A 15,803-nucleotide genomic window follows, 5' to 3' on the forward strand; every position below is an offset into this window, starting at 1 on the left:
GTGGAAAGAGATGCATACAGCCAGCATTACTCCCTCTCCATGGGCACTTGCTTTTGCTTGATACCAAGTAATTCCCCTGGAATTGCTCCACTTTGGTGTGCCATGTACAAGCTGACAGCTGTGTTGCTGCGCTGCAGGTTCAGCCCTAAGGATAGTGCACTTCTGAAGTGCTTTAAAGGATTCCAATGAGCAAAAGGATACTTAAATAAAGCTTTGAATTTGCTTGCATCTTTCTATATAGCCTGATGTGGCTAATTGAGTGTCTCATAAAATGAAAGCAACTGAGAGAAGGAGGTACCAACAAGGCATGCAAATTAAATTGTTATGAAGATATGTGTTGAACAACTTTAGATAAAATGAATCTAATTACTCCGAAAAATAATAGGCTGTAGAATTACACAGACCAAAGATGCTTTTAATCGCCCAGTGTTAATTATCTACTTAAAATACTTAGGGGAGAATGAACGCATAGGAGATCAGTTAGGAACTATTTTTCTGCTGTGCGTTGTTCGGGAAGCAATTGCAATCCACGAGCTAAATTATCTATTTTAAACAAATGCTTGGAGAGTGACAGAAGGGCGTTTTGCATCTACATAAGAAAATCTCTAAATATAGCTACATTATGACTGTAGCAGCAAAATCATGTGTATGATAAAATTTAAGCTGCCTCACAAGTTGTAGGTGAAAATCTGGACTTATTGACATATATTTCAAATACTCTGGTGCCACTGAAGTTGCAAGATGTAGCTGATGTGGTGGATGCCCCATCCATGGAGACATTCAAGGTCAGGCTGGATGGGGCTCTGAGCACCCTGGTGTAGCTGTAGGTGTCCCTGTTTGTTGCAGAGGAATTGGACCAGGTGGCCTTTAAGTGTCCCTTCCAACTCAAATGATTGTGATTCTATGATTCTTGATAAACATATGGTTCGAGGCAGCAAGTGCTTACATGCAAACACAGCTCCACATCAGGTAGACGTCAGCATTATTATATCCTTATCATCATCTTGGAAATAGTTACATAACAGATTTGGGACTTAACGAAACCCAGAGAGGTGCTAAGGCTCACCAGATGCAGCAAGGGTTGTGCAGAACAGAGCACACAGGAGTGGTGATTCTTGTACCATGGTGATAGTACAGCGCTGGAGATGGTCAGGGGTGAGAAACATGAAGGCAAAATTCAGGCAAAAACAAACAAACAACAACAACAACAAAAACAAGTCAGGAAAATGTTACATGCTCAGAAAGAAGGTATAGTACAATTTTAATGGCAAAGCTCATCTTGCAACCACACAGAACTAAATGGAGCTGACAAAGCCATCCTTACAGCTAGCACTCCAGGTTGCTGCACTGCATGCATAATGGCAAAAGGCCAGTGACCTAAGCAGACCCCATTGCAGAGATTTTTCCTGCTCTTAGGCCACACGGAATGAAACTTCAAATAATATAACCGCTGGGCAACTTGACCTAAAAAGAAAATGCTGTTTTGGCCTATTAAAAATCTTTAATGAGTGTTTTGTTCTGGTAAGAGTGTCTGGGTGGTCATTTGGTATCAAGGGAATCAGCCTGCCTTCATAAAATCCAGATAAATCTACTAAGATCTAGCCTGCCATTGTAAAGTCTAAGCTCAGCCAACTGATAGCTCTTCCCAAGAGCACTGAAATAGAAATTGATGGTACAGGCTTCTCTGATGCCTGGGGATCCTGACATTGACAAATAAAAGCCACACAGCAATGGAAATCTGCACACTGTCATAACTCACGGAAGAGAAAGCACAGAAAGAAGTAATTTAAGGAAGAAAGGTATGCATGTTTATACGCTTTCAAGTGAGCATGTCTTGCTCTTAATTCTCTTCTTAGATAGTAAGAGGCTGTGAGCCTACATACACCTGCTCAGTGGGAAACCATCCAGTTATGTCAGGTTTAAACGTGCTCCATAAAAATCTAAAAGTAAACTCATAGGTGACAGGTGTATAAGTTAAGTTCTGGAGACTATGCATTTCTTTTTCTGTTGTTACCTAAAAAATTAAAATAATCAACACTGCTCCCATTGAACTATTGTCTTAAAATCTGCCTCATCCTTAGACACATCAAAACAGCAAATCCCACAGCTCCTGCAAGCCCTCACAAGCTCATTGACTTCAGCAGCACTGCTGTCTGAGTGAAGCCACAGGGCTGACAGAATTCAATAGGACAAATTCACTCTTGGAGTCATCCCAGCCTCTCTCTGTATACCTTGGCAGGCACATCCGCTGGCCACAAGACTGCAACAAGATAGGAAACAGAAGAGGTAAAAATCAGCCCGAGCCTCCCCTCCACTGACAGGTCCCAGAAGATTTATGGTGTTGCTATGAAAGGTCCAGGGCCAGGAGTCCTGCAGAGCCTCAGCTCCAGGGAGACAGGAGGAGTTTTGTCTACACTCTGCAGCTGGCTGCCTTCCCATGCAAATGATGTATGAGGATTAGCTTCTGTGCCAAAGTAAGCACAAATAATTTTCCCTTGACTTGAATGTTAACAAATGTCAGAGCTTCTGTGAGGTTTGAAAGGTAATTTTAAAAAGCAGCTATTTCGGAACTTTTGAATGAGACCTACCAAATATGGTCAGTTTCAGAGTTTCCTGTTGTAAAGACAAGAGAGTCAGCACTGATGTTCTCCTTAAAGATTGTTCAGTTTAAATCTTCGGCTATCTAGCTTCCTTTTAATGGTTATATATTTCAAAGTTCTTTTAACTTCAGTGTACTAATTACTGTAAAACTGAATGGCCTCACTAGAAACCAGACCCAATACAGCCTGCTGACTTGTGTGACAGTTTTGGAGTAGGGCGCCAGTTCACAAGAATGAATAACATAGTCGCAGCTATCACGGGGCTGAAGGTACATTTCCAAAGTTATAAGTAGGCTGTGAAGCAAACAGAGCATTTTCTCAGGGACAAGGCAGAAAAGTGACGTTCCATAGTCAAAGACCACCACAACCACTGACTTCAATGGTGGTGCATCCGGCTACTGTCTAAGGTGGAAAGCGCAACCCATGTCAGTCATATTGTGTTTTAATGAAATAAAGAAACACACGTCTCCCCTGTGGCAGTGCGTATCAACAATATACAGCTCTCTGTGTTTGGAATAAGTGGCCACCTTGTTTCACACAAAATTGAAAGTGTGTGTGGAGAAAGCAATTCTAGCAATCCATAACAGCAATCCTATCATTAATGACGAGTGGAAAATCTGCTCTAATTTGTTTACTGTTTCACTTACATTTCTGATATTATTTGTCTGAACACAGAGTATTGACTTGCTCTTCTCTAATAACTAAAGAGCAATAATAAATATTTTCACCCTTTGAATTTGCATTCCCTGTGTTTACTATTGCACTGGCACAGACTTTGATAGAAGCAAAGATGTATTGCTTGGAAAGGATACTCCAGTTTCCAGTGGAAAGCTGCATGTCCGATTAAAAGGTTACTTGAAAGGTATTCATTTCCTGAATTATGTCTCTCTGATACTCAACAATCATTCTCCCATCCTGCCGTGCCCACAAACTTTGCTTAGGTTTCGAAACTACCAGCATGAAGGAAACCACTTAATTTTGCCCACTTACACAACTCAAGAGAATTGTTAAAATTCTGTTTCTTTTGCTTGCTCTTATTCCTGGAATATAGTTAATCAGAACTAGTTTCTACACTTTGATTACTGTTGTAGAGAAAACTACAGAAGGCCCAGCTGTGACAGCCTTGAATAGAACACTACATTTGCATCTAAGCTATGTATTTTAGAAAAGTTGCCCAATTCCATAAAATCTGACTCTTCCGTATCAAACCATTAGCAGTAAGTTCTCTGTCTTTAGAGACTTTGCTTCCTTTCATCAAGGAGAAAAATGGCTACGTTTGGGGAGCATTTTGCTTCAGAGAGAGGAAGGAGATAAATGTCCTTATTATGATTGTCTCAGTGAAAAGACTGTGACAGCAGTGTTTGTTTCCATCTTTCACACACTATCAGGTCCTGCAACCAGCTTTTCCCAAGATAACAGTGTCTCATGGATCAAAATACAATCATAGTTGCTTGACTCATCAAATGCTTTGAAACTGTGACCAAGAAACATGTAGCAGCTATCAAAAGGAAAAGATGATGTAAGGAGAAGTGGAGATGTTTTTTTTTGCATCAGTTGTCTTCACTTTCATTTCAGTTAGTGTAAATCATACTGGAAGTGGTGGAAATACCTGCTGCTACTGAACAGCATCGGGAAGAAAGAAGTGACAATACTTTTAATCTGGCAAGAGATGAAAGGCATCCCACTTGGAAACAAATGCAACTCAGCAAACAAGTCTGCTAACAAGTCAAACACAATGTGTGACCTGGCATTACTTTGACAAGTAGAAGCTACATGCTTTCAGCTCTACATGAGACAAGGTTGTAAGTGACTCTGCAAAACTCCTGCTGTCACATACTAGTCTGTAATGCATAGGCCACGGAAGAGCACAGTGTTATATGCACAGAGGTCATACTACTTGCAGTCCTCAAGAATCACCAATGCTGTCTCTTGCTCTGCTCTTACCTCAGATAGTCATTAGACATTTACACTATTTGCAGCTGTACCAGGATGCTGTGAGCTTGGTGCTTTACTGATAGTTCTCCTGAGGTGGAAGACTGGAATAGGGAACAGTTACAGATGTCTTTGCATCTGTGAAGTTTTTCCTTCTTCAAAATCGAGAGAACAATTTCAGTTAAATACTGCAGCTTCAGTTCCTACTAGTAAGTATTAAACTGCCCCAGCCTTCCCCTGCAGGCAGTCCTACTTGTGTACAGAACTACTCTCGTCCTCACTCAGTACTAGAAAGGTAACAATGAACTGAAATCAACATTCATGACCTTTTTAACTATTCATTTATGAGGGTCTACCTTGAGTTGTCCTTTCCAAGGTCCAAGAATTTATAAACTTTGTCCAGTAACTTGAGACAGAAACCTTCATGCTACCCAGCAACACATGCAGGTCATAAATTAAATTCACCTCTGTCTACCAACCCAGGCCATGTTCTGACACCATCGCTGCAGCTTCTGCATGGATGTCTCTACAGCACATTTGGTGGCAGTGCAGTTGGCAATGCTCACCTTAACTTCAAACTAGCTAGAATAGCAACTGGAGTAATGCAGACTGCAGCACACTCTTTGTGGACTGTACGAACCTGATGAAAATCCTGCATATGTATGTGTGTGATGGCTGTGAACCCCACACTGAAGCCTATAGTAATATGTTTCTATGATTGCTGAACTGCACACCACCCAGATTAAAGCCAGTTCAGTTACACTCAATCACTTTCATTTACTTTTTAAAGATAGTGTAAGTGCCAGCTCAAAAGGTTAAATGCTAAATGTTTGCCAGGCATCTAATGTCCTATGATACGATATCTGAGCAAGACCAACTCCCCAAGCCTCATATAAATAGTTATATTTTCACTCATTCTGCAACATGGTGGCAACTTTCGGTAATAATAGAGTATGGTTTGAAAATAATTTATTATAATGGTGTATCTTTCAAGGAATACAGCAACAGATATCAAAAGGGAGCATTTGCATCACAGTCAGAACATACTGTTCCTCCTTCCAGAACAAAACACAGAGCTCTGACACCCTTTAGGTCTCTATTGCCTGAGAGATACGAGTAGGAAAGCAAGCAAGCAAAAGCATACAAAACATCTGATTATCAGACAGTATAGCTTCCGTGCATGTTGCATAGATCTTAGGCATTCCTACATTTCTACAGATTGGGTGTTTCAGACCCAATCACTCTGTCTGCACTTACTAGCAACCGTAACTGATGCGATGTGGTAATCTGCTATCTGCCCATATTCTTGTTCACAGGAAAACTGGCATTGAGCAATGACCAGGCCAATGGCAGTGTGCGATGATGAGTTTAGACAAGCAGTCAGTGCAATTCAGAGGTACTATCTCCCTTTCAAACGTTCACACCCCAGTGAAAAATCTGGGAACTGGAAATACCACTCTGACACAATCAGACAGAAGCAAAAATATCACTCCCATGTTGAATGAACTAGAAGCACACATGCAACCTTCTGTCGTGATGAGTCTTTTATCTGTAGAAATTTCAGAGTCCTTTACCAGCGATTTTACATGTCATATACTCACTAACCTGGGTGTATCTGTGTCGTGCAAGTCAGCAAAACGAACTTACAGAAGCTGTTGATTGTTGTTGTGTTCACTGTTAAAGTATAACCACATATGAGATTAAAAACAAACAAACAAAAAATAGGTAGCCAAATTTACAGAATACTTCTGTACATCAGCGTTGGTACCGAAGGAGCACATGACATCGTTGAATTCCTGCTACCACACAAGGAACTCTAGATGTTTAGAAACTGAGCAGAGTATCGAAGTCAGTTGTGATGAAAAGCACCCCTGGAGGAATAACTCATGTATGTCACCAAATGGAGATGTGTGGTCTTTTAGTAGCTTTAGAGAAAAATATCACCAATTCTCTTTTAATTGCACCATTGAAGTTAAAACATGCATGATCACAAAGGCATATATGCAAGCACAGCTCTTCACTTTTCTCACATTATATCCCACTCAGAGTCAGCAAACACTTTACGACACTGATTTGATATACATTACTGACTCGGCTCTTCAGTGTTTCTGCACCAAGTAGGTCTAGTGCTGAAAACTGTGCCACAACTGTTGTAGAAGACTATAAAGGAATACCTGAAATTTCCATATGTTTTTAAGCACACTAATAGAGAATCTGCATTTCTGTACAATCTACTTCCTTCACGCCACAGGTTGGAAACCTCAAAAGCAGCATAAACTTACTTACGGAAATTGCAAAGAGAATAATGGGGGCTGCACTACAGTTTTTCTTTGACAAGAATGCAGGCCAGCTCAGAGGTGTGTGCTGGCACTAGCTCTAATGCTCTTTGCTTGGCCACCGTTGTGCTCTAAGACAAAAGACTTCTCAAAACAGAAGCAGTGCTCTGCCCCTGCCTGCTGGGAAAGAGCCACTGCACTTGAGAACACAAAGGCACGCCTTGAAAAACTTCCAGTGTAAATGCAAGTGCGATTGTACCTCGCAAGTGGAGAACAACAGACACACGGAAATGGTCAAAGTGAGGGATAACCCCCCCTTGTCTGTTGGACACATTTGCCCACGCACCCAACACCCATCAGTTCACCAAACAGTTTCAGCTATAGCTGACCATTTTTGAGTGCTCTCTCCTCACAAGTTTATTTTGACTTTCTCAACTTGAGCACTGCTGTGTTCGTTTTTTAATACCATGTTACCTACACTTGGAAATAAAAACTCTTTCATAATCACTGTGAAAACAAACAATGAACATTTTATTCTGTTCTCTCGGGGTCAGGTGGCTGGCACATCTTTGAAATAAAAAGGCAACCAGTGTACCTAGCAGAGTCAAAACAATCCTTCCACTGCAAAAGTACAGGGGGTGACACACAGGTCTCAAACGTTTTAATTGAATTTGCAACCTAGCAGAAGAATTTTGTTCTACATACAGTTTTCAGGGGATCAAATTCACCTTAAGATGAGGAAAGACCAAAGATATATTCCTTAAAACACAATGAAAGTGAGAGAAGTAAGGTGATCAGTGGGATGTGGGATTTACAGCTAGCTGGTTTATGACCTTTAAACTGACATGTCAGGACCATAATGTTCTATATGTAATTCTGTTGGCGGAAGTGGAATTACTACAGAAAGGACATCCTCCATTGCGAGCTCTGGTTCTACAGGATTCTAGCTAAATTAAACCTGCAACTTTCTGTGCAAGAGTAAACTGTTACATGAATCAGCAGGATTTGGCCTTTACATGAGGTAGTATTACCAATTCCTCTGCTCAAGACTTCATCCCAAGCCAATTTCTTTCCACATGAAAAATGATATGAAAAATGGTACCTCCTTACTCTACACACAGTTTCTTGGATTATTTTTTTTATTACTGTCTAGTTCTGTGTCTAAAAAGACAGACATATTATTTCTATTTGTAACCAAAAATGGGCAAATGACGCGTGCCTTATGTGTACCTTTCTTTATGCATCAACAATTAAAAACAGTAGCATATTCCAATGACAGCATTACTAACCACACCTAACAGGGAAAAAGAACTCTGCCTTTTTAGATTCAATACTCAAGTTTGTAGTGATCATATTTAAAAAGAAAAAAAAACAAAAACAAAAAAACACCACCATTTCAACTTGTAAATGGCACTAATTCAGCACAGAAATTATTCAGACAGAAAAAAATATGGACAATTTTATCACAATACTTTTTTTGGCTGCAATTCTGAGGCACAAACTGCAGAAAATTGCCTTATTCCAAAATAAGAAAGTTGATCTCTTAGACAGCTGTTCATAAAGAGACAAAGAGGAGCAAAACTAACTGTAGCTTTGTTCTCTTTAAAAAGGGACGTAGCACAGCCTTGAAATCCTGACTTGAGGCCTTTTGAAGATGGCTAGCAATAGCTGCCACCAGCATCAAACAAAACAACAAAAACTAAATAAAACCCATAAAAAGAAGAGGCGTTTTCATCTGCAAGTTACTAGTAAAGTGAATTTAACAACGAATTTTATTCTAGTTTGAGTTACGGTTACAGCAGCAAGCACTGAGGTCTGTTGTTCAATTTTTTTCATCACATGTAATTCATTTTTTTTTTTAACAGTGATGCACTGGTTCTCACACAGCTGTCTAAGAACTGCACTGATTACTCAGTGCAAGCTCCCCTTGTCTCCAGCTGCTAAATCCCATTAGAAGCAGCTAAAAATACTTTAAATACTTTCTTAATAGTATGTTTTTATATAATCACTCATTGCAGCTGCCACGTGGATAACAGGGGACAAAAGAACTGGATCAGCAGTAAAATGGACTCCTTTCAGAGATGTGTTCAGCAAAGATGAAACATACACAATCTTTTGGTAGCAGATCCCTAAGAGCCATATGGATTTTTTTTTTATTTTATTTTTTCTAAATTCTTATGCAAAGCACTGGATCTGCTGAGATTGTGAAGTTTCAAAGCTGATTAATTCGCCAGAAGCACAATCTCACTCACATCTAAAGGCCGAAGGCAAACACGATACTGAGTCTCTGCAGTTTCTTTCAGAACTCTCCTGCTTTGAGAGTGGCACAGGGGAAGATAAATCAAGCAATTGCTAGATGACAGCCTTCCATCACTGAGAGGAAAAAAAAGGAAAAGAAAAAATCCTTGTTTTCAAACAAAAATGAAGGATTGGTGGCTGCTAAGCTGAAATGCAGGCGGGGAGCTTACTCTTATGAGTCCACCTACGCTGGTTAGTCAAAGCCAGACCCCTGAGCTGCAGCACAGGGAGCTTATGGGCAGACAGCAAGAAACAGCAACAAAAAGGTTTGACTTTTGTGGGTTTGGAGGAGCCAGGCAAAACAAAAAATGCTGAACAACCACCCAGGGTCAGTACCTGCAATGCAGGGCATGGACTCTTAGCTAAATAAGGATCAACATCTACCCAGGGGGCTTTTTCCTTGCGTTTCAAGAAAGTGAGACACCAGGTAGAGATACTGCAACAATTAACTGGGTCCAGAAGCACTTGTTTATATTTATTTATCATGGTGTTCTATATATGTGTGTATTTTATTTTATTTTTTTGCTGCGGAACATGCATTTGGGGATCTGGAAGTCTGACCAAAAAAGACAGAATCGGTGGCAGATAGCAGCACTGTTGCACCGAGATCCTGTTTACTCCTGCTTTCGCCTCCCCAAATGCACCAGTCAGGTCTGGCTGGTTTCCAAGGCAGGAATCAGGAATTCCGTAATTAACGTTACACAACCTCTGACACAGGAACAAGGCCTCAAGCCTAAGGAAGATGACGTGAGCAGCGAGTGATGGCAATACAAGGTGCGTGACCGCTCCCTCCACCTCTTTGCCTTGCCATCCCCAGGTCTTTTCCAGAGAAAGAAGGCAGCTCCGTGCCTGCTCCCGTTAGTTTTGACTAGAAGGGGGCCGTGAAAGAGGGCGCCCGGTGGTGAGGATCGTCCTCATACAGCTCCCGCCACGCTGTCCCAGGGCTGTGCCCGAAGGGCTGCGATAACGGCTGGCAGCAGCACTGAGGAAACCCCTGGCGGCCATTAACCACCGCCCCCCGAACCCCGCGGCCCGTTTCTCCCCGCGCGCGTTCAAACCCGAGCCCCGCGCCGCCAAGTCTCGCGATACCGAACGCCATGCCGGAACCGGGCCCGGCCCCTCCCCTTCGCCGCGCGGCCGGCGGCCTCAGCGCCGCGCACTGAGCGTGCGGCGCCGCCCGCATCCCGGAAGCGCTTTACGGCCGCTCTCCAGGCCCCCTCCCCCTCTCCCTCCCTCCCCCCTTTCTCGGAGACCCGGGGCCGACCGGAGAGCGCCCCCACACCCGCAGCAGGAGCGGGGGGGGCGCCCCCCTCCAGCGGCCGCCGTCCTCACTTCAAGCGGCCGCCGTCCCGGAGGCCCGGGGCAGAGCGAGGGGCCGGGCGGGCATGCAGCCGCCGCCGGAGCCGAGCTCCCAGCGCAATACGGTGAGGGACGGTTGGCAGGGAGGGGAGGCTTGGGACGGGCCGGGGGCGAGGCCTCCGCGCCGCCTCGCCGTCGTCCCAGTCCAGGGAACGTGGTGAGAGTGGGCCAGAGTGGGCGGCTGCCCCCGGCCTGGGCTGGGGTAGGGGGCGGTCGGATCGGAGCCTCTGGGGCGCGGCGCCGGGAGGTGCGGGTGGCGGTGTTGGCCGTCGTGTATCCACGCAGCCGGCGGGAAGAACTTTGCGTTTTGTTTTTGAGGCTCTTCGTCTCAGGGCGAGAGGGTGGGTGGCTTCCAGGAGGGGTCGAGGGGCTCCTGGTCTGCGTGGGCTGCTCCCGGTGCGAGATAAAGGGGGTGTAAATAAATGGAAGCGCGGGTGAAGGTGCTGTTGCTGTCTCTTGGACGGGCTGACTGCAGCATGATGCTGCTGCTGAGGTGGTTTGGCTCTGGAGGTAGAAGGGCCATAGTTATGCTGTAGTGGTGTACTCGGCAAGACAAGGGAGGTGATCGTCCCTCTGTACTCAGTACTGGTAAGGCCACACCTTGAGTACTGTGCTCAGTTTAGCAGTTTTAGGCCCCTCACTACGAGAAAGTACAAGAAAGATGTTGCGTCCCTGGAGCGTGTCCAGAGAAGGGTAGTGAAGCTGTGAGGGGTCTGGAGGACAAGCAGTTGAAGGAACTGGGGCTGTTCATTGTGGAGAAGAGGAGGCTCAAGGAGGACTATGCAACCACCCGAAAGAGGATTGTAGCAAGGTGTGGGTTGGCTTCTTCTCCTGCGTAACAGTGATAGGATGAGAGGTAATGGTCTGAAGTTGTGTTAGGGGAGGTTCGAGTTGGATATGAAGAAAAATATCTTCTCAGAAAGAGTGATGAGGCATTGTTAGAAGCTGACCAGGGAGATGGTGGGGTCACTGTCCCCAGGAGTGTTTAGGGAAAGGACAGGTGAGGCACTGAGGTGCACCAATTAGCGAGCATGGTGGTGATGGGGTTGACAGTCGGACTAGATGATCTTAGTGGTCTTTTCCAACCGTAAATGGTTCTATGATTCTATGCTCTGTCCAGAGTCTTCTCTTGAGGTCTGCAGCAGTTTTCCTCTTCCCCTCTTTGTCCATTTCAAATGGATACTAAAAGTAGATAGGCTGACCCGTCTTGTTGGTGTGCTCATAGGTGCCCATTATTTTTAGTGCTGACATCTACTGTGATTGAAATTGAGTAGTAAGTGTTCGTTTATAGTCTTGTAACAGGTCCACTTGATCAGTTCTGTTCTCGGAGGGCTTAGTAGAACTGTGTACAGTTAGTAGAACCTTGTGTGTTAGCATATTTCATGTTAAAAGAAGAAACGTCCAATTCATTTCCTCTTAGCAATGAGAGAGGAACAGGGTTCTTAAAAATTAAGTATTTCGCAACACTTTTTAAAGTCAGCCTCCGTCCTGCCCTCTTGGCCGAGGGCAGCGATCTAAAATCTGACTGTGTGTGTATAGGCTGTCTCAGTTCCTCTATAAAATGTATCAGTTTTTACACACGTTAGTGAAGGATAACGCAATCAGCGTTTGTCTGTCTTTAATCTTAATTTCTTTGTCTTAAGCACCTTGATGTGGATAAGAGTAATAGGTACACTCTGTACATTGATTGCACTTTGGGGGTTTGTTTTCATCTGGCTCACATCGTAACTTTTAATACAGGTTACTGCAGATTAACGTGAAGAGGATGTTCTGAGATCTGTGTCCATTTTTTCCTGTTTCCTAGATCTCATTGAGGCTTCTTCTTTCTGTTAGTCAGCATCTTGAGGAGGATGAGATGAGTTGAATAGCTGTTGTGAAAACCTACCTTGTTTTCTGCCTAGTTTTGGCAGTACATCTGCGCTGATTGTAAATGATTCTTTTGCATTCTTTCAAAAGAATAATACACAGTTCTTAATGCTGTGTGGTAACAGCTTGCCTCCATCACCTCTCAAAAGCTACATAGATCTGGAACAAAAGTAAGTTTTTGGTTGAGCTAAGCTGTAGGTGCTTTCTCCCAGTTTTGATCTGGTAATGATTTATAGTGTGTATTTGAAATAGGATATGTAGCCCCAGAAATATTCTTGGTTGGGTGTGGATTTGCATATTTCTATCATGTCTGCTTAGTCATCCAACTCTACTATAGCATGACACATTTTGCTCTAGGAGTGTCTATATAACATTCTTTCCACTACTGTGAGCTGAAGTAAGTACGGTGCCTGTTGTGTACGTAGTTGTCTTTACAGACATAAATGTAAGTAAATACATCTACAGTGAAAGACTTTATTTGTTGCATTTGAATGACAGGTGACAAACTGAATGAGACTAAGAGAGAGTTGTATATAGCCTCAGATTTTTTCAGAAACATCTGTTGTACTGCTTCTGTAGGCAGGTGTTTCAGGATGTAGAAATATCTGCTACTTGTGGTTTTGTGATGTGTTATCCGGTCCCTATTACTGTCTTTACACAAACAGGGAGGTACAAAGCCTAAACTGGGAATTGGTAGTTACCTATGTAATGTGGATTTTTTGTTTGCTCATTTCTGTGGAGGATAATATATAATAAAATAAAGGATGTTAACTGGCTTTGAAAGACTATCGTATTGTTGAGATTGCACGTGTGGTAATGTCATAGTGGCAGTCTGCATATGGAGAGCGTTCTACGTAGAAAGGTGAAAGTTCAGAAATATTTGTTGAGAGTCATTTATTCAAATGTTAAAGTTGTTTCCAGAATAGCTTCTTAAATTCTGCCAAACCTTGAAGTATCCTGCAGAGTTACTGGTGTGAAAGGCTTTCAAATTAAATATAGCAGTCTGCAAATTTGTCTCCAGTATGAAGCGCAAGATGTTAGACCTGATGCTGCTCTGGTAGGAGGTTTTGTGGTACAAAGTATCCCTTATGATCTCCTGTTCTGTGGAGGTACATAATCTGTCAGCAACCACTGTGCTGTGCCAGTCAGTGCTTAAAAGATGGCACTGTAGTATCAGTATCCAGAAGACTCATGAATGCTGAACCTTTTTATTGGCATGAGAAGCTGCAAGCATCTGGCAAAATAAAGTGTATAATGAGGCAGTGAGACAAATTGTAATGTTGCTCATAAACCCTACAGATCAAGATTACCGGGGAGTTCTTTTTGTTCTGTTTGTTCTTTTTCGTTCTTGAAGGATATATTAATACTATATAGATCACTTGGGTGAGTCTCAGTTTCATGTCAGAGTGGACCTAATGTTTCAGTGTTTGCACATCTCCTTGATTGTGGCTTCAAATGTTTCTCCTGCTTCAAGTGCTGTTTTGTAACAGCCAACATATCAGTACAGTATAAAAGCGAAGAATTTCATCTCCATTAAGTTTATGTAGCATGGCTTTTTGTTCTTAAGAAGCAATTGCTCTTGGATTCCAGTGGGCTTTATTTTCTGGGGGGCTGAATTTGAAGTAGTGGCATTTGAAAAGCATCTTTAATGTGTTACCAGATTCTGTCCTGACCTAACTCTTTCATAAGAAAATTACTTCTCCTTTCATTCTTTACAGAGGTTAAGGCAGTAAGCAAACAGTAAAGCTAGAGTTAAAGGTCATTGTGCTATAGAAGTGTTCAGTAGCCTATCACAGCTACAGCGTACATGCTTTGCTACCTACATGCTTTGCTTGCTGATGGATAATTGAGAATATTTTCTTAAATTTTTTTTTGGCTGATTACTTTCAGTCAATCATGTTCCACAGTCAATATGCTTTAATGAAATGCTTGCAGTCAAATGAAATTGTACGGCTAGTGAAGTGGATATTAATTTGAAAAGCAGATTGGTTTCTGTGAAATCATGGTTGAATAAAGGATACTTTTAGAAGAAGAAGAAAATATCTAAGACTGCCAGCATTTGCCTCGTACTGTGGTGGAAGGAACGTGGATACCTTTCTAGAATGTTTTCAGTGTTGACTGTTCACATTTGATGAAGAGTTCCACAGCTGTGGTAGCATTTTAATCTGGTTGTGGCTTTACACTTTCTTTAATTATATTTGGAGGTATTTGTCCTGAAGTCTCATCTCTTAAAGACATTTCTACTGGTTTACAATGCCTTAGGCTACTGAAAATAGCTTGTGAAAGGCATCACTTATTCTTTGTGTGTCATTGAATTTGTCACACTGTGTATAAAACCTCAAGTATGATTATTTCTGTTCTATGGGGAACTTGTCTACTTTGGCTTAACTCAAGCATGACTTTTTACTTTTAAGACTTGGAAGAGTCAGGGATTGGTTTTCTTCTTCTGTTTTATCTTTATTTATGTATTTATTTTGTATTAAGCATGCAGTAAATAATAGTACAAGAAAGGGTTGTCCTTTACCTGGATTTTGTGCAAGTTCTGATAGGAACTTAAAATTTGCCTTTTGCACGTGCGTTCTTGAAGATGAGCTTGCAGAAGCTGTGGGCTGGGTGTTAGAGCATTGCTGTTGGAAACGTGCTTGTTTTTCTTGCCTGAAACTCCAAAGATCATCCTGATGGAATGGTGATTCTTGCTATCAGCAGGTCAAAAGTGACACGTACAGTTAAGGCAAAGTGGTAATTCTGTACAATTTCCCTGATCTTTCACAGTTGTTCAAAAAAAGGTTAATAAGGTACATTGTTACTAACTAACATTTCTATGTTGAATATCATATTTCTTCCCACTGATGCCTTGAAGGCATTAAAACCTTTTTTCTTTTTCCTTTTTTCTCCTTAGCGATTTTACAAAAATACCACTTGTACAAAATCAGGTCTTTGCTTCTGGGTGATCCGATGGTGTACAGATGTGACTTCAATAACCTGGGGATTGTTGGCTGTGTGTTTTAATTGAATTCAGAACCCCTGGGTTTTAGAAAGAAATATTTTAATGCTTTTGTAGATTGGCACGAGTTTGTAGCTTATCAGTAAGTTTCAAGTGGGCAGTATTGGGCAACCGTTCTTACAGTGAGCATCTCTGCTTTGTGTTTCCTTCTGTTATGACAACACTGTGAAATAAATGGTCGTAGAAGTTTTCTTACTCTTCTTCTTTTCATAAGCAGCAGTGAGCTGTGCAGTCATTTCAAAACAAATCTCACTGCTTGTCTGCCACCGTTTCATGCGTTCTGAGTTTATGAGCTTTTGAGTAACTCATTAGGTTGATGTATGTAACTTTGTAGTTCCTTTTACTTCTGTATTGGAGATGCTAACCCTCAGTGTGTACCTGTTCCACTAGCAGTTAACGACAGTGAGATGAGTCTCTGTTCATGTTTAGATTCCTTTTGTAGTTTTTTTTTTTTCCTGTTTTTCTTTT

General features: G+C 42.2%; 1 protein-coding gene across 3 annotated transcripts in view; it reads left to right on the top strand.

Annotated features, from left to right (window-relative positions):
• Positions 1-10,236: 10,236 nt before the first annotated feature.
• The window catches only part of TAB3 (TGF-beta activated kinase 1 (MAP3K7) binding protein 3), a 37,892-nt gene continuing 32,325 nt past the window's right edge, over positions 10,237-15,803 (top strand). For all 3 annotated transcript variants that reach the window (XM_072335680.1, XM_072335689.1, XM_072335698.1), the window contains exon 1: positions 10,237-10,530. The gene's annotated coding sequence lies outside the window, so the exon portion shown is untranslated. The remainder of the gene's footprint in view (positions 10,531-15,803) is intronic.

The sequence above is a fragment of the Excalfactoria chinensis genome, chromosome 1, assembly GCF_039878825.1.
Source record: "Excalfactoria chinensis isolate bCotChi1 chromosome 1, bCotChi1.hap2, whole genome shotgun sequence".
NCBI lineage: Eukaryota > Metazoa > Chordata > Aves > Galliformes > Phasianidae > Excalfactoria > Excalfactoria chinensis.